Source organism: Phyllobates terribilis, unplaced genomic scaffold (assembly GCF_046119375.1).
Source record: "Phyllobates terribilis strain yellow unplaced genomic scaffold, ASM4611937v1 Scaffold_5__5_contigs__length_657084704, whole genome shotgun sequence".
NCBI classification, from domain to species: domain Eukaryota; kingdom Metazoa; phylum Chordata; class Amphibia; order Anura; family Dendrobatidae; genus Phyllobates; species Phyllobates terribilis.
In genome coordinates, this window is record NW_027362765.1 from 107,177,917 (window position 1) to 107,198,001 (window position 20,085).

A 20,085-nucleotide genomic window follows, 5' to 3' on the forward strand; every position below is an offset into this window, starting at 1 on the left:
TGCCTTGGGGGTCCTGGCCTGACCTGCCGCCAGCGTTTTATCAGAGCGGGTTTTTAGTGACGCTGGTGGAATTATAACTGATAAGCGCATCCGCCTGTCAACTGAAAATGCTGACAGGCTGACTCTTATAAAAATGAACAAGGGCTGGATTGGGCCAGACTTCTCAACACCACTGAATGATAACAGCGTAACATAAACTCAAATCCAGTGTCTTTTTTTGGGAGGTGTATTCCCATGCACCTTTTCACACCCACACATGGGTATACGCTTCCTGATTTGCTCTTGTCCTCCTCCTTCTCCTCATCCTCCACCACCATATCACCAGGGTGACCGTGGTCCATGATGCAACACCCACATCATTTTTTTAAAGGGTGTTTATGATGCCCGTGAAATTTTTTTTTATACAGTATGTTCATGTATACCCCCCAGGGGTAAATGTTTGTCAGCCCATACACTTAGTGCATGGGCATTACAAGTATAGGAGGCCTGCTCCTTTCTAATGGGAGCATTTTTTTATGAGGCCCTCCTCCACGTCTCTTCCAAGAGGCATTGAAGTGCCTCCAAATTTTTGGCAGCCCTTGCATTCACTGCATAGGCCAACACTATGGGAGACTCTCTCCTTTCTAATGGGAATTTGTCGTTACTGTGGCCCTGCTCTGTGTGTCTTTAAATTCTTAGTGGGGTTTTCCTAAAATTGGTCAGCCACTGGACTCACTGCATACCCTATAACTGTATAGCAGACCCTCTCCTTTCTAATGGGAACATGTCGTACCTTGTTACTGTGGCCCTGCTCCGTGTGTCTTTAAATTCTTAGTGGGGTTTTTCCTAAAATTGGTCAGCCGCTGGGCTCACTGCATACCCTAAAACTGTTATAGCGGACCCTCTTCTTTCTAATGAGAACATGTCGTACCTTGTTACTGTGGCCCTGCTCTGTGTGTCTTTAAATTCTTAGTGGGGTTTTTCCTAAAATTGGTCAGCCGTTAGACTCATTGCATACCCTATAACTGTATAGCAGACCCACTCCTTTCTAATGGGAACACGTCGTACCTTGTTACTGTGGCCCTGCTCTATGTGTCTTTAAATTCTTAGTGGGGTTTTTCCTAAAATTGGTCAGCCGTTGGACTCACTGTATAACCTATAACTGTTATAGCAGACCCTCTTCTTTCTAATGAGAACATGTCGTACCTTATTACTGTGGCCCTGCTCTGTGTGTCTTTAAATTCTTCGTGGGGTTTTTCCTAAAATTGGTCAGCCGTTGGACTCACTGCATACCCTATAACTGTATAGCAGACCCACTCCTTTCTAATGGGAACATGTCGTACCTTGTTACTGTGGCCCATGCTCTATGTGTCTTTAAATTCTTAGTGGGGTTTTTCCTAAAATTGGTCAGCCGTTGGACTCACTGCATACCCTATAACTGTATAGCAGACCCACTCCTTTCTAATGGGAACATGTCGTACCTTGTTACTGTGGCCCTGCTCTATGTGTCTTTAAATTCTTAGAGGGGTTTTTCCTAAAATTAGTCAGCCGTTGGACTCACTGTATACCCTATAACTGTATAACAGACCCTCTCCTTTCTAATGGGAACATGTTGAACCTTGCTACTATGGCCCTTGCATACCCTCTAACTGTATAGCAGGCTCTCTCCTTTCTAATGGGAACATGTTGTACTTGTTACTGTGGCCCTGCTCTGTGTGTCTTTAAATTCGTAGTGGGGTTTTTCCTAAAATTGGTCAGCTGTTGGACTCACTGCATACCCTTTAACTGTATAGCAGACCCTCTCCTTTCTAATGGGAACATGTCGTACTTGTTACTGTGGCCCTGCTCTGTGTGTCTTTAAATTCTTAGTGGGGTTTTTCCTTAAATTGGTCAGCCGTTGTGTGACGCCCAGCTGCGCTTGGTATCACAGATCCTGGAAGAGTGCATTGATGGATTCCTCCACAAGAGGCCCCCATAACCATTCACACATCTCCACCTTCCACCTCAGACCAGCAGAGGGAGCCCGTAAGGGATATAAATAGGGATGGTGGAGCCAGGCAGTTCAGTCTGGAGTCGACAGAGAGCCAAGTCTGTTGAGAGAGTTTCTGCAGTGGAGCACAATCCAGACTCAGTTGAAGCTCAGAATAGGGAGCTTTAGGTGTGCCGGCGCCATAAGATCGGTGAAGCGTGGCAAGCTGCCGTTAGTGTGAGTAGCCCAGTGAGGGCCCGAGTAGGCCGAAGGCGAGTGGAGAGTTAGTACATAGGGGGCAGAGGAGCTTACCCAGCTCACCCCGAATCATTTACCGGACACCGGGTCCGAAGCTTGCCGGGATCTCTATGACCCAGTAAGGTATAACCGGAATCCCTGGAGAACTACAGGTCCCAGGATCGCTAAAGTGCTGATATGTAACAGAGCCAGGAGACACATAGGCCCCGCAAGCAGGGAGCGTGCATTCCAAGAGAAGGCCTGACCACAATGTCAGCCAGCGCAGGACAGAGACAAAGTTAGGCCTAGCTCCAGGCAGGTCAGAAACTTACTACGCAGAGGCAAGAAACAGGAGGCCCTACACCCGCTCATTGGGGAGGATCCTGATATGCACCCTTCACCCTACAGTGCTCCGGGATGTGCCTGAATTTCCATCAGTAAAAGGTACTGAAGTGACTACCGTGTCCGTCCCCGTTCTTGCTCTGACCCGGCTGGGTCTCGCCTGTCCTGCATCCCCCTCCATACATTGCCCTGAGGCCTAGCTCCACCTGTGGGGAGCTATATCATCGAGCTGCCTTATCACCGACCTCAGTGGCGTCACGAACTTTCATAAACTTAACAAACCAAATCACCCCTTTTAAAGAGAGACCCCAGGGTACGGGCCCAGGAGCCGACCACCGCGACATCCCCAAGGCAAAGGCCCGGGTACCAAGTCATCCCCATCCCCTGGGCTAGTCAGTTGGACTCACTAAATACCCTATAACTGTATAGCAGACCCTCTCCTTTCTGATAGGAACATGTCGTACCTTGTTACTGTGGCCCTGCTCTATGTGTCTTTAAATTCTTAGTGGGGTTTTTCCCAAATTTTGGCAGCCCTTGCAGTCACAGCATGGGCATTACCACTATAGGTGACCCACTCCTTTATAATGGGAACATTTTTTTTTACAGAGACCCTCCTCTATGTCTCTTCAAAGGGGTATTGGGTTGCGTCCAAATTTTTGGCAGCCCATGCAGTCACTGGATACGCAATAACAGTATAGGAGACCCACTTGTTAATAATGGGAACAACAAAGCATAACCGGCTGATGGCTCTCTAACAATAGCTACGGCTGACTGCTGGCCTTTTAAGAATTGTAAGGGCCGTCTGATGTCCCTGTAAAAATAGGCTTTATGATTTTCAAAGTCCCTCCATCATAAATAAAAAAGGATGTGTCTGACGATGTGTCACACACCACATTGTCAGATAAGGTTGTAAAATGTTAAAATGACATTTGCCGGTGAATGCATTTGTCTTAAAAAAATAACATAAAAAAACAAAACAATAGGATCTTTCTTTAGTATAAAAAACAACATCACCAATTTAACCTCAATGTAATCACATTGTTCAGCTCATGCACCTCCTCCTCCTTCTCCGAAATGATCACATCAGTCACAAGCTGACAGCACTGCAGCACTGCCTTGGCCAAGCGGCAACAGGCTGTGCTGAAGATAACATGCTTAATGCTTAATTGACAAACCGCCCAGTGCTGCAGAGTTGTTGAAAGCTGTAACACAGCAGCTTGATCTGTGGCTCTCACCGCTGAACATACAGCCAGGTATGGTCGTGTGTAACAATGGGCGGAACCTGGTGACGGAGAAATGACAGCCAGGGTAGATACGGTTTCCCTCTATGCCAGTCCTTTCACTGGGCTAAAGAATATTGGTGTGGTGAAATACAACTCCCACTGAGAAGCGGTTTCAGATTGAAAAACATTGTGCTCACCAGAGGATTTGAATCTGAGGGCTAACCTTTCTCACCCGCTCAAGAGCCCCATAGCAGCTATAAAGTTAGCGCTATCATGAACTCTCCTGAGGTAGAAGCCAAGGCACACCAGAGGATTCTCTGGTGGAACCGTCCAACCTTGCTGAGAAGCAGTCCTGGCTAACAAAAGTGTGTGGGAAGGTTCCCGGACACTCTATCGCTGCTTTTTTACTGAGGAGGAAACACACGCCAACACGGGGAGAACATGCAAAGTCCTTGCAGATGTTGTCCTTGCTGGGATTTGAACCCAGGATCCCAGCGCTGCAAGGCTTCAGTGTTAACTAGTGTTGAGCGAGCATGCTCGATACTGCTCGGTACTCACCCGAGCATCTGACTACTCGGGATGCTCGGCGAGCACCGAGCATTTCCGGGTTACTCGGGCGGGAGCTCCGGTCTCCGCCCTGCATGTTTGGCGCTCTTTACAGAGCCAATGAACATGCAGGGATTGCCAGCCAGTCACTGTAATGCCGCAGCCATGTTGGTTGTGGGCATTACAGTGATTGGCTGGCCGCACAGCGTCACCTCGAGTATTTAAAACCGGGCGCCGCCATCTTGGACACAGTCGCTCCGGATCAGACAGTGTAGGGAGAGTGCTGCTGAGCTAGGGAGAGATTTATACTGCGAAATAGGTAGTGTAGGGTCTCTAAAGCCTGCAAAATCAAACAAACAGTCCTTCTGAGGACTAATATCCATCCCTGACTGTTCAGACACAAATATATCTGTTTAAAAGATTCTGGTGTAGGCCAGAGAACTAGAACTGTGGTTTTCCTCTTCCCCGGTTCAAATCTGGGTGTAATCCACCTTTTTGCATAAAAAAAACAGTTTCAGTGTCTCGCTGACTGTTCAGACACAAATATATCTGTTTAAAAGATTCTGGTGTAGGCCAGAGAAATAGAACTGTGGTTTTTCTCTTCCACAGTTGAAATCTGGGTGTAATCCACCTTTTTACATAAAAAAAACAGTTTCAGTGTCTCGCTGACTGTTCAGACACAAATATATCTGTTTAAAAGATTCTGGTGTAGGCCAGAGAACTAGAACAGTGGTTTTCCTCTTCCACGGTTCAAATCTGGGTGTAATCCACCTTTTTGCATAAAAAAAAACAGTTTGAGTGTCTCGCTGACTGTTCGGACACAAATATATCTGTTTAAAAGATTCTGGTGTAGGCCAGAGAACTAGAACTGTGGTTTTCCTCTTCCACGGTTCAAATCTCCTTTTTATTACCCTTTTGCCATTGATAGTGCAAGTGTAAGCTATTTTACTTCCTTTACAATGGGCAAGGCGCGTGGCAAGGGATGTGGAACTGGACGTTCTGGTGATGGTGTGTGCAGAGGACGGGGCCGTGGCCAAGGTGAAAATGTGCCACAACCAACAGCCACATCTTCTCGCTCCCAGTTCTTGAACGAATTACTATGGAAGCACACAACACCACTATTGCGAACTGATCAGTGTGAACAGGTTATTAATTGGATAGCAGATATTTCCAGTTACCTGGGCACCACCACCTCCGGTTTGTCTTCCACACGGTCAAGTCTTAGTAGCCGTGAGTCTCGACCGCATACTCCTCCTCACCCTGATGCTCCATCCTCCCACCATGCCGAGTGTCATCAGACAGCAACTGATCCCACAGTTGGACACTCTGAAGAGCTGTTCACTGGTCCATTTCCATATTTGGGCCCCTGGCCTGCTCCGCTTGAAGTGGTGGAAGAGGAGATCCCATGTAGCGATGGCCAAATATTTGAACAGCCAGGGCCACAGGAAGGCGACGCTGGCAATTTGTCACAAGAGGTGGACGATGACGAGACACAATTGCCACGAAGTGAGGAGGAGGACCGTGGTGCAAAAGTGGAAGAGGAGGAGGTGGTGGATGATCTAGTAACTGACCCAATGTGGAAGGAGGAAACGCAGAGCGAGGCCAGCAGCACACAGGGGGAGGGAGGCAGAGTACCCCAACAGGCAGGAAGAAGCAGTGTGGTGGCCGCAGACAGAAGGCGGGCAACCGTTCCCCGTAACACCAACACGAGGGACGTTGCCAGTACAACCGGTAGGTCTTCCAGAGTCTGGAATTTTTTTAAAGACTCTGCTGATAACCCCAAAAAGGCCATTTGTGCCACCTGCAAGGCCAGCATCAGCAGGGGTGACAAAACTACCAGCCTGACCACCACCAGCATGATCAGGCACATGTCAGCAAAGCAGCCGACTTTGTGGGGTGAACCCCAGGGTCCACGACCAGTGTCAGCGGGTGTCACCACTGCTTCTCCAGCTGTTGAGCGTGTAAGACAACCCCCTGTTGAGCGTGCAATGCAATCCCCTGTCCATACTGCATGCAAAGATGCCCCCTCCTCTCAGTCTTCACTTGTTATGGCAGTTTCTCAAGAAACAGCATCAACGTCCACGTCCCACCACAGCGTTCAATTGTCCATATCCCAGATCTTTGAACGAAATCGCAAATTTGCAGCCAACGCCCCACAGGCCACAGTCCTAAATTCGCACATTTTACGACTGCTTGCGTTGGAAATGCTGCCTTTTAGTCTGGTGGAGACGGAATCCTTCCGCAACCTTATGGCGCTGGCTGTCCCTCGGTACTTGGTCCCCAGCCGACACTATTTTGCCCGGTGTGCCATCCCCGCACTACACAAGCACGTATTCCAAAACATCTGCCGTGCCCTCAACAACGCAGTTACTGGAAGAGTCCACCTGACAACGGACACGTGGACAAGTGCTTGTGGCCAGAGATGGTACATCTCCCTGACGGCACACTGGGTAAAGATAGTGGAAGCCGGGACCCAGTCTGACCTTGGGACGGAACAAATCCTCCCCACACCGAGAATTGCCCCCACAGTGTACAGCTCCTGCGCATCATCCTACTCCTCCTCCTCATGTTCAGCCTCCATCTCAGATATCACAACATCAGTTACAAGCTGGAAGCACTGCAGTACTGCCTCAGCCAAGCGGCAACAGGCTGTGCGGAATCTCATAAGCTAGGTGATAAACCTCACACTGCTTGTGAGTTGTGGACAGCTGTGAAAGAGCAGGCAGATCTGTGGCTGAGACCGCTGAACCTACATCCAGGCATGGTCGTGTGTGACAATGGCCGTAACCTGGTGGCGGCTCTGAGGCGAGGCGAGATCACACACGTACCATGCCTGGCTCATGTGCTTAACCTCGGTGGTTTCTTAAATCGTACCCCGAGTTGCCAGATCTGCTCATCAAAGTACGCCGCCTGTCAGCTCATTTTCGGAAGTCGGCTACATCTTCCGCCGCCCTTGCTGTGTTGCAGCAGCGTTTGCAGCTTCCAGCACACCGACTGGTGTGTGATGTCCCCACACGTTGGAAATCTACCCTCCACATGTTGCAAAGGATTTGTGAGCAGAAGAGAGCAGTTGTGGAGTACCAGCTGCAACAAGGCCGTCGATATTCAGGTCAGACTCCACACATAAGGCCTCTGGAGTGGACCTGGATGTCTGACATATGTACCATCCTGACAAACTTTATGGAGTCCACCAAGATGGTGAGTGGCGATGACGCCATCATTAGCATCAGCATCCCACTTGTCTGTCTTTTGCAATGCTCTCTGCAGAGAATTAAAGAGGAGGCATTGCAGCCAGAGTATGATGAGATGGATCAAGAAGCCGTAATGGGCGATTACACACACCCCAGCCTCATCTCATCCCAACGTGCATTGGGGGACAATGACAGGAGGAGGAGGAGGAGGAAGAACAGGAGCTGGCATCATGCGCTGTAGATGGTAGTACCTGTACAACTGTCATACCGTCGGCTCAGCGTGGGTGGCCTGAGGACAGGAGGAGGAAGAGGAGGAGGACAGCATGGTCAGTTGTCATCTTGGTGAGGACACAGAAGTCTTGCCCGTTACCAGTCTGGCATGCATGGCTGACTTTATGTTACGCTGCCTTAACCCTGACTCTCGCATTGTCAAAATGTTGGGTGACAGTCATTACTGGTTGGTGACACTTTTAGAACCCCTCTACAAGGAGAACTTTCACTCTCTTATTCCTGAGGTGGAGAGGTCTAGAAAAATGGGGCAGTACAGAAGGCCCTTGCTGCAGAACTGTTAAAAAATTCCCATCTGAACACGCTTGCATCAGAGGTCACAGTTCGTTGCCCAACCAAGGCGTACAGGTGAGAGAGACGCAACTCCAATCGAGCAGAGGCAGGGGAGCACTGTCAATGTTCTGGGACAGTTTTCTGAGACCCGCCCAGCTTACAGGCCCTGAGGCGCGGGGTACTCTCACAAGGAGTGGAAAGTTTCAAAAGATGGTGAGGGAGTACCTTGCCGACCGTACCAGCGTCCTCCGTGATTCCTCTGTGCCTTTTAATTATTGGGCAAACAAGCTGGACACTTGGAATGAACTCGCTCTGTACGCCTTGGAGGTCCTGGCCTGCCCTGCCGCTAGCGTGTTATCGGAGCGTGTTTTTAGTGCCGCTGGGGGAATTATAACTGATAAGCGCACTCGCCTGTCAACTGACAATGCTGACTAGCTGTCCCTTATCAAAATGAAGAAGGGCTGGATTGGGCCAGACTTCTCATCACCACCAAATGACAGCAGAGTAACATAAAGTCAAATCCACTGTGTATTCCCATGTACCGCTTCACACCGACACATGGGTATACTTTTCCTCATTTTGGCTGTTTTTTGCTCTTCTCCTTATCCTCAGCCTCCACAAGCTCTATACCACCAAGGTGACCATGGTCCGTGTTGCCAGTATTGTAAGTTCCTCCGTCCTAATTTTTTACAGCTTTTGCTTGGAAGGCATAGGCAAAGACTATGGGAGACCCACTCCCCAATAATGGGAATAATGTTTTTAATATGCTGTACTGCATGGCTCTTGTAAGGGGCATTGCAATTCCTCCGTCCTAATTTTTGGCAGCTTTTGCTTGGAAGACATAGGCAAAGACTATGGGAGACCGAATCCCCAATAATGGGAATAATGTTTTTAATATGCTGTACTGCATGGCTCTTGTAAGGGGCATTGCAAGTTCCCTTCGTCCTAATTTTTGGCAGCTTTTGCTTGGAAGACATAGGCAAAGACTATGGGAGACCCACTCCCCAATAATGGGAATAATGTTTTTAATATGCTGTACTGCATGGCTCTTGTAAGGGGAATTGCAAATTCCTCCGTCCTAATTTTTGGCAGCTTTTGCTTGGAAGGCATAGGCAATGACTATGGGAGACCGACTCCCCAATAATGGGAATAATGTTTTTAATATGCTGTACTGCATGGCTCTTGTAAGGGGCATTAAAATTGTCCTGTTAAGCTACTGTGACCTCCACGTCTCTTCCAAGGGTCATTGATATTGTCTTTTTATTCCACTGGGACCTCCACTAATCTTCCAAGGGGCATTGATATTGTCTTTTTAATCCACTGGGACCTCCACCACTCTTCCAAGGGGCATTGATATTGTCTTTTTATTCCACTGGGACCTCCACGTCTCTTCCAAGGGACATTAAAACCGTGTTGTTAAACCACTCTGAGCTCCACGTCTCTTCCAAGGGGCAATAAAACCGTCTTGTTAAGCTACTGTAACCTCCATGTCTCTTCCAAGGGGCATTAAAACCGTCTTGTTAAACCACTCTGAACTCCACGTCTCTTCCAAGGGGCATTAAAACCGTCTTGTTAAGCTACTGTGACCTCCACGTCTCTTCCAAGGGGCATTAAAATTGTCTTGTTAAACCACTCTGAACTCCAAGTCTCTTCCAAGGGGCATTAAAATCGTCATGTTAAGCTGCTGTGACCTCCACGTCTCTTCCAAGGGTCATTGATATTGTCTTTTTATTCCACTGGGACCTCCACCACTCTTCCAAGGGGCATTGATATTGTCTTTTTATTCCACTGCGACCTCCACCACTCTTCCAAGGGTGCATTGAAATTGTCTTTTAATTCCTCTGCGACCTCCACCACTCTTCCAAGGGGCATTGATATTGTCTTTATATTCCACTGCCACCTCCACCACTCTTCAAAGGGGCATTGATATTGTCTTTTTATTCCACTGTAACCTCCACCACTCTTCCAAGGGGCATTGATATTGTCTTTTTATTCCACTGGGACCTCCACCACTCTACCAGGGGGCATTGATATTGTCTTTTTATTCCACTGAGACCTCCACGTCTCTTCCAAGGGGCATGAAAACCGTCTTGTTAAACCAATCTGAACTCCACGTCTCTTCCAAGGGGCATTAATACCGTCTTGTTAAGCTAGTGTGACCTCTACGTCTCTTCCAAGGGGCATTAAAACCGTCTTGTTAAACCACTCTGAACTCCACTTCTCTTCCAAGGGGCATTAAAACCGTCTTGTTAAGCTACTGTGACCTCCACGTCTCTTCCAAGGGGCATTAAAACCGTCTTGTTAAACCACTCTGAACTCCACGTCTCTTCCAAGGGGCATTAAAATCGTGTTGTGAAGCTACTGTGACATCAACGTCTCTTCCAAGGGTCATTAATATTGTCTTTTTATTCCACTAGGACCTCCACCACTCTTCCAAGGGGCATTGATATTGTCTTTTTATTCCACTGGGACGTCCACCATTCTTCCAAGGGACATTGATATTGTCTTTTTATTCCACTGCGACCTCTACCACTCTTCCAAGGGGCATTGATATTGTCTTTTTATTCCACAGGGACCTCCACCACTCTTTCAAAGGGCATTGATATTGTCTTTTTATTCCACTGGGATCTCCATGTCTCTTCCAAGGGGCATTAAAACTGTCTTGTTAAACCACTCTGAACTCCACGTCTCTTCCAAGGGGCATTAAAACGGTCTTGTTAAGCTACTGTGACCTCCACGTCTCTTCCAAGGGGCATTAAAACCGTCTTGTTAAACCACTCTGAACTCCACTTCTCTTCCAAGGGGCATTAAAATCATCTTGTTAAGCTACTGTGACCTCCACGTCTCTTCTAAGGGTCATTGATATTGTTTTTTTATTCCACTGGGACCTTCACCACTCTTCCAAGGGGCATTGATATTGTCTTTTTATTCCACTGGAACCTCCACGTCTCTTCCAAGGGGCATTAAAACCGTCTTGTTAAAGCACTCTGAACTCCACGTGTCTCTTCCAAGGGGCATTAAAACTGTCTTGTTAAGCTACTGTGACCTCCACGTCTCTTCCAAGGGGCATTAAAACCGTCTTGTTAAACCACTCTGAGCTCCACGTCTCTTCCAAGGGGCATTAAAATCATCTTGTCAAGCTACTGTGACCTCCACGTCTCTTCCAAGGGTCATTGATATTGTCTTTTTATTCCACTGGGACCTCTACCACTCTTCCAAGGGGCATTGATATTGCCTTTTTATTCCACTGGGACCTCCACGTCTCTTCCAAGGGGCATTAAAACCGTCTTGTTAAACCACTCTGAACTCCTCGTCTCTTCCAAGGGGCATTAAAACTGTCTTGTTAAGCTACTCTGACCTCCACGTCCCTTCCAAGGGGCATTAAAACCGTCTTGTTAAACCACTCTGAACTCCACATCTCTTCCAAGGGGCATTAAAATCATCTTGTTAAGCTACTGTGACCTCCATGTCTCTTCCAAGGGTCATTGATATTGCCTTTTTATTCCACTGGGTTCTCCACCACTCTTCCAAGGGACATTGATATTGTCTTTTTATTCCACTGGGACCTCCACGTCTCTTCAAAGGGGCATTAGAACCGTCTTGTTAAGCTACTGTGACCTCCACGTCTCTTCCAAGGGCCATTAAAACCGTCTTGTTAACCCACTCTGAACTCCACGTCTCTTCCAAGGGGCATTAAAATCGTCTTGTTAAGCTACTGTGACCTCCATGTCTCTTCCAAGGGGCATTAAAATTGTCTTGTTAAACCACTCTGAACTCCACAGCTCTTCCAAGGTGCATTGAAATGTTGTTTTTAATTACCTCTAACCTCCACGACTCTTCCAACGGGCATTGCATTTCCTCCTAATTTCAGTCAGCTTTTGCTTTTCAATGCATAGGCGAACACTAAGGGAGACCCACTCCCCAATAATGGGTAGAAGGTTTTTAGTATGCTGTAATCCACGTTTGTTTCAAGGGGCATTGCAGTTCCTCATAATTTTTTGGAAAGCCTTCCATTCACTGCTTAGGCCAACAGTGTACAGGAGACCCAGTTGCTATAAATGGAAAAAACGGATTAATTAAGGCCCTCTGACCTCCATGTCACTTCCAAGGGGCATTGGAGTGCCTCAAAATTTTTGGTAGGCATTGCACTCACTGTATGCCCTATAGCTGTGTAGCCGAACCGCTCCTTTTGGTACAGAAACATATCCTACAAGACATGTGTGGTTGACTGGCCTGATATTGATGTGAATGGTCCCTGTTCCTCCTGCTCTTTCTCCTTTGCCACCACCTCATCCATCATTCATCACCTGAAGCTTTGTTTTAACGGGAGTCATAGAACTGGGATAGTAGCAGGAAAACATCCAGCAATCCTTGGAGGAGGTAGGATATGCGCCAAAACGCTGACCGCCTCAGGCCTAGCCGCTACTACATACATGCGCTTGCATTCCAAGGAACAGAAAGTTAAGGAGATGTGTGGCGGATCCAGGTGGTGGAACCTCTGTGCTGCGGTGCAAGGAGGGACCCAGAGGGGCGTAACTAAGTATCAACTCGGACTGACTTAGGTCATACAGCGGCTAATGACTCCATGACCAGGGAGGGACCGAGCAGAGGGACCAGGTGCTACTTTGGGGACGACCTTGTAAGAGAGCAGGTGACACCCACGGGTCAGATGGCTGAGACTGACTGATAATGCAGATGGGCACAGCAGGCAGGCTGACGAGAGATTAGGGTAGATGAACTGGCAGAGACAGCAGGTGACAGGCGGTAGCCTCTAGGTAGGCTGTCAGGTGGTCACGGCAAGTGATGGGAAGGAGCCTCTAGGTAGGCTGTCAGGTGGTCACGGCAAGTGACGGGCGGTAGCCTCCAGGTAGGCAGACAGGTGGTCACGGCAAGTGACGGGCAGGAGCCTCTAGGTAGGCTGGCAGGTTACAGGCAGGTGCTTCCAGGTAAGCAGGCGGGCAAAGCCCATAGACAGACTGGCGGATTGAACGGAAGACAGAATGTCGGGCTGGAGAGTAGTCAGGCTGGCGGACTGGACTGATAGTCAGGCTGGCGGGCAGGACTAGTAGTCAGGCTAGCAGCGGGACCTGAGGGCTGAAGCAGAGGTAAGTACACTGTGCATCAACTATTGCTCGGGCACCTCCATATTGGAGGAGGTGCTTTATATATGGGAGGACCTCTGGCAATTGGCCGGGGACTCCTTAGGGCGGCGCGCGCGGCCCCTTTAAGAGGGAAGTAGTGCGCGTGTGCCCTAAGCACAGTGCCCGGGAAGCTGCGCGCGCTGGCAGAAGCAGAAAGAGGAGCGCTGGAGGACGCCAGGCGGGGAGCACGGCGGTGAGAGGGACGGCGTCTCTGCCTGGCAGGGGGCAGAGACGCCGATGCTACAAGATGCATGGCCTCATGATCATGAATAATTTACTCGTTGTGTAGGAGGCCGACCACTGCTGCTGTCTACCTTCTGAACTTTGTGTTGAAGCCTGATTGACCCAGGACCCACAATCCTCTATGTCTGGAGGACGTGTTGCATCCCAGTGTCCAACTGTGTCCCGGCTTCTACAATATTAACCCAGTGTGAAGACGTCAGTGAGATGGACCATCCCTGGCCACATTCACTTGTCCATGTGTTTGTGGTTAGGATATCCTTCCCACTAAATGCAATGGGGAGGGCACAGGTAATGTTTTGGTATGCGCGCTTGTGTATAAGGCGCACCGGTACAAATAGGGGTGGCTGGGGACCGTTTATGGACACCCGGCCTCCCCCAGGCGGCTGGGGACCGTGTGTGGGCACCCGGCCGTGGGGTGGCTGGGGACCGAGTATGGACACCCAGCTGCCCCCTGGCGGCTGGGGACCAAGCGTGGACACCCGGCCGACGGGCGGCTGGGGACTGAGTATGGATACCAGACCGCCGACGCAGCCATGATTCCGCCTCCACGTGCCTAAAAGGCCCAATTTCAAGTGCAAGCAAGCAAGCTGTATGGTATTGCAGCCTGGGGGTGGGTGGGTGGCAGGCTACATACTTGCGCTTTCATTGCAAGGAATGGGGGAGGTACAATTGAACACTGCCCTGGGACAAGGACTTGCACAGGGATAGTTGAAAGTCTGCATCTTCTGATGCGGCAAGGATCACTTCTGATGGGCACACTTTCAGGCAGTGACCTGGGTGTCAGAGATGCTTCCAGGGGTCTTCCCCATGCTGTTCCCATGTCTTTTCAGCACTGTATGCATGTGTCACACAGCACATGGCCAGATAAGGTTGTAAAATGTTAAAATGATATTTCCCGGTGAATGCATTTGTCAAGGTTAAAAGCAATACAAAAGTGCAAAAACGCATTAAAAATGCTAATTGTGAACATAGCCCAAGGTGTGGAGGAATATTTTTGTTTTTGGTTATTTATTTTACCTTATACACAAGTCTTTACCCTGGAAAAGATGTTCCCTAACATATTTCACAGGAAAACAGTTTAATTTTCGTTTTTGAACGTTTTATTGTGAGCCCGTAAAAGTGGCTTAGTACCTCTGACCATGTTGTTGACAGCAGTGACCTGGGGGTCAGAAATGCTTCCTGGGGCGACCCCATGCTGTCATTTGAGCACTGTCACTATCGTTTTGGGCACTTTTTAGGCTTTCTACAGACTGCCGGGGGTGCCACCGCAAAAATGCTCGGGTCTCCCATAGACTAACATTGAGCTCATTGCTCTGGTCGAGCACCCGAGTATCACGGTGAGTTCGGCCCGAGCTTCGAGCACCCGAGCATTTTAGTGCTTGCTCAACACTAGTGCTAACCACTGATCTAATGTGCTGCCGTTCAACCTCTAATATCTAACAGGCTGGAGAAACTTGCACCTACTGCCACTCTATCTTCAGCTCCTTTGTGAGAAAATGTATTTGGGCAACCACTCAGTCTACCAAATAAAATTCCTGAGAAGGAAATTAGGGATGGCTTTGCTACTGGTACTGGGGGCAGTGCTAATACGATGGCATCGTACAATAGTTTGCTGGAAATATTCCAGGCTAGTAGGAGGCAAGCAAATTCCCACAGAAAAGTACCAGCAGTAATGTTCAGGCCACATTTCAAGTGCAAGCAGCTTTAGAGGACTTCCTGGGAGAAGTGACACGCAGGGTAGATACGGTTTCCCTCTATGCCAGTCCTTTCACCGAGCTAAATACAACTCTCAGCCAAAAAAGTTGTGGACTGGCTCCGTACTGTCCCTGGCCACATTCACCTGTCCACGTATTTGTGGTTAGGCGGTCCTTCCCAGTAAGTGCACTGGGGAGGGCACGGGTAATGTTGAAGGAGAAGCCAGGGCCCACCGGAGGAGTCTCCGGTTCTCTGGTGGGCCCTTCCAATCCTTCCGAAAAGCAGCCCTGGCTAAGAAAAGTGTGGGGGAAGGTTCCCGGACACTCTATGGCTGCTTTTTTAATGTGGATTGGCCATGCTTATGCATGTTATTTCTCAAAACGCATTACAGATCAGGCCATTGTCCAACTCTGTATTCAAGAAACTAAATGCTCAAAGAAAGATGTGTGTGTGTGTCAAAGCACCACCGACAAGTGCGAGTTGATGCTGGACGGGCTGCCATTGCTTCTGCAACAAGCTCAATTACAGGACTTCCTGGGAGAAATGACATGCAGGGTACATACGGTTTCCCTCTATGCCAGTCCTTTCACCGAGCTAAATACAACTCTTAGCAAAAAAAGTTGTGGACAGGCTCCATACCATCCCTGGCCACATTTACCTGTCGACGTGTTTGCGGTTAGGCGGTCCTTCCCAGTAAGTGCACTGGGGAGGGCACTGGTAATGTTATGGGACCCGTGCTTGTGGAAGGCGGAGGCGATACAGGGAAATATAGTGGCGGCTGGGGACCGAGTATGGACACAACCGGCCGCCGCCGGCATGAGGTTGTGAAAAGCTTCCGCCTCCACGAGCTTAAAAGGCCATATTTCAAGTGAAAAGAGCTGCCCAGAAATCTGGCAGTTTAGTGTTGCACCCTGTGGGTGGGTGGCTGGCTGCATACTTGCACTTGCATTCCAAGTAACAGAAAACTAAGCAGATGGTGGTCTCTATCATCATCATGGCCTCACCTCGGCATTATGAACTCTCCTGAAGGAGAAGCCAGGGCCCGCCGCAGGAGTCTCCGGTTCTCTGGTGGGCCCTTCCAACCCTGCCGAAAAGCAGCCCTGGCTAAGAAAAGTGTGGGGGAAGGTTCCCGGACACTCTATGGCTGCTTTTTTAATGTGGATCGGCCATGCTTATGCATGTTAATTCTCAAAAGGCATTACAGATCAGGCCATTGCCCAACTAAGTATTCAAGAAATTAAATGCGCAAAGAAAGATGTGTGTGTGTCCAAGCACCACCGACAAGGGCGAGTTGATGTTGGATGGGCTGCCATTGCTTCTGCAACAAGCTCAATTACAGGACTTCCCGGGAGAAATGACACGCAGGGTACATACGGTTTCCCTCTATGCCAGTCCTTTCACCGAGCTAAATACAACTCTTAGCAAAAAAAGTTGTGGACTGACTCCGTACCATCCCTGACCACATTCACCTGTCCACGTGTTTGTGGTTAGGCAGTCCTTCCCAGTAAGTGCACTGGGGAGGGCATGGGTAATGTTGTGGGACCCGTGCTTGTGGAAGGCTGAGGCGATACCGGGAAATATAGTGGCGGCTGGGGACCGAGTATGGACACTCGGCCGCCGCCGGCATGAGGTTGTGAAAAGCTTCTGCCTCCACGGGCCTAGAAGGCCACATTTCAAGTGCAATCAGCTGTCAAAAATTTGGCAGTATAGTATTGCAGCCTGCGGGTGGGTGGGTGGGTGGCAGCCTGCATACTTGCGCCTGTATTCTAAGGAATGGGGTAGGGACAGCTGAACGCTGCAGTGGGACAAGGACGTGGACGGTGATTGTTGCAAGTCTGCAACGACAGGTGCATGGCGGGAGGCATCTTCGCATGCGCCAAGGATCACTTATGATGGGCACACTTTTAGGCAGTGACCTGGGAGTCAGATATGCTTCCATTGATCTTCCACATGCTGTTCCCATGTCTTTTCAGCACTGTATGCATGTATCTGATGATGTGTCACACACAATATGGCCAGAAAAGGTTGTAAAATGTTAAAATGACATTTCCTGGTGAATGCATTTGTCTCGGTTGAAAGCAATTCAAAAGTGCAAAAATGCATCAAAAACGCTACGTGTGAACATAGCCCAAGTTGTGGAGGAGTATTTTTGTTTTTGGTTATTTATTTTGCCTTATATACAAGTCATTACCCTGGAAAGGATGTTTCTTAACATATTTCCCAGGAAAATCCATTTTGGTTTCGTTTTTGTATGTTTTATTGTGAGTCCGTAAAAGTGGTGTAATACTCTGACCACATTGCTGACAGCAGTGATCTGGGAGTCAGAGATGCTTCCAGTGGTCTTCCCCATGCTGTTCCCATGTCATTTGAGCACTGTTCCCATTGATTTGGGCAATTTTTAGGCCCTCTGCTGACTGCTGGGGGGAGCCGCCTGAAAAATGCTCGAGTTTCCCATAGACTTACATTGGGCTCGTTGCTCGGGTCGAGCACCCGAGTATTCCAATTTGCGCGACCTGAGTACCCGAGCATTTTAGTGCTCGCTCCTCACTAGTTATAACTACTTTTATATTGAGCCCTTCTCAGTAGGGATGATAATAAACATATGCTCTTGTGCCCGCGATTAATTATACAATATCCACCTGTTTAATATTTAGTTCCCCCTTTTGAATTTTTAATCACCTCTATGGAACATTTCAGAAGAATCGAGTCACATAGGGCCAGAGGAGAGAATTCAGCCATGACTGCAGTTATTACAATCGTTTAGAGAGCACTCTTTAAAACATTGGGTCAGTGATGTTACTATAGTGTTTGCAACAGTTGTAAATGTGAGCTCCAATTTTAGGCAACCTGAGGAAAACAGCAATTTTTTAATGAAACAATGCATAACATCCAACGATATTTATGAAATGATGCCACTAGGTGGTGTTGCACTTTTTTGAACCTACATTATGTGATGTCATCAATTATGGCAGTAATTTTCAGCAAAGATTAATTGGTGGTAAAAAAATAAAAAAATAAGAAAATTAAAATATATATACTGTATATACATACACATACAGTGTTAGCCAGCATTACACAGACCCTGATAGGCACATAATGTATATATCCACATTTTTAAGAGGAATCTATCACCAGGTTTTTCATACTCCTTTTAAGAGCAGCATGATGTAGAGGCAAAGACTTTGATTCTAGTAATATGTAACTCACTGGGCAGCTTGCTGTAGTTGGCAAATGGCTGGTGACAGATTCTCTTTAATCCAAGTACTTACTCTGCCATTGCTTTACATTAATACTGGAATTTATATACTGTATAAATAGACAAGAGATTGATGAAAAGCACCGAAATGTGCGAGGATGCAGAAGTAGATCTAAACGATAAGAAGGATCAGTATATAGAATATATGCACACCTCCCAACCATCTCCAATCCAGCAGATCTGTCCTGAATTTGGGGAGCTCCCCCAGGTGGTTGGACTTCAGATGTATATGTGTCCTCAGGACCAGGCTCGAATTTCCCACTAGGCACCGGGGGTCTGGTGCCTAGAGCGGTGGGTTGCAGGGGGCGGCGCCCGGGTCAAAATTTAAAAAAAAAACAGGCTCTTTAAGAAAACCCGCGTCTTTCTGGAGGAGGGAGGGGGCATGCCGCATTCATTTGCATTTGCATCATTAAGACGCAAATACAAATGATCCTCCTGCACGCCAGCACATCTGGGGTCAGGGGAGCTCCAATCAACTCCCTGACCCGATGTGCTGTGGAAGAGGACGGGGGTGAAGCACAGTATGGAAGACATGATGGGGGTTGTAAAGCACAGTATGGAAAACTTGTCGGGGGTGAAGCACAGTATGGAAAACATGAAGGGGGGTGTGTGAAGCACAATATGTAGCACATGAAGGGGGGTGAAGCACAGTATGGAAAACATAAAGGGGGTGTGAAGCACAGTATGGAGAACATGAAGGGGTGTGAGGCACAGTATAGAGAACATGAAGGGGGGGTGAAGCACAGTATGGAAAACATGAAGGGGAGGTGAAGCACAGAATGGAAAACATGAAGGGGGTTAAGCACAGTATGGAAAACATGAAGGGGGGTTAAGCACAGTATGGAGAACATGAAGGGAGGTGAAGCACAGTATGGAGAACATGAAGGGGGGAAGCACAGTATGGAAAACATGAAGGGGGGAAGCACAGTATGGAGAACATGAAGGGGGTGAAGCACTGCATGGAGAGCATAAGAAGAGGGACACGGTATGGAAAACATGAGAAGGGGGAGCATGGTATGGAGAACATGAGAAGGGGTGGAGTATGGTATGGAGAACATGAGAAGGGGGAAGCACGGTATGGACAACATGAGAAGGGAGGGAAGCATGGTATGGAGAACATGACTAGGGGGGAGGCACAGTATGGAGAACATCAGAAGGGGGAAGCACGGCATGGAGAACATGAGAAGGGGGGAAGCACTGTATGGAGAACATGAAGGGAGGTGAAGCACAGTATGGAGAACATGAAGGGGGGAAGCACAGTATGGAGAACATGAAGGGGGGTGCAGCACTGCATGGAGAGCATAACAAGAGGGACACGGTATGGAAAACATGAGAAGGGGGAGCATGGTATGGAGAACATGAGAAGGGGTGGAGTATGGTATGGAGAACATGAGAAGGAGGGAGCACGGTATGGAGAACACGAGAAGGGGGGAAGCACTGTATGAAGAACATGAGAAGGGGGGAAGCACTGTATGGAGAACATGAGAAGGGAGGGAAGCACGGTATGGAGAACATGAGAAGGGGGGAAGCACGGTATGGACAACATGAGAAGGGAGGGAAGCATGGTATGGAGAACATGACAAGGAGGGAGGCACAGTATGGAGAACATCAGAAGGGGGAAGCACGGTATGGAGAACATGAGAAGGGGGGAAGCACTGTATGGAGAACATGAGAATGGGGAGTACGATATGGAGAACATGAG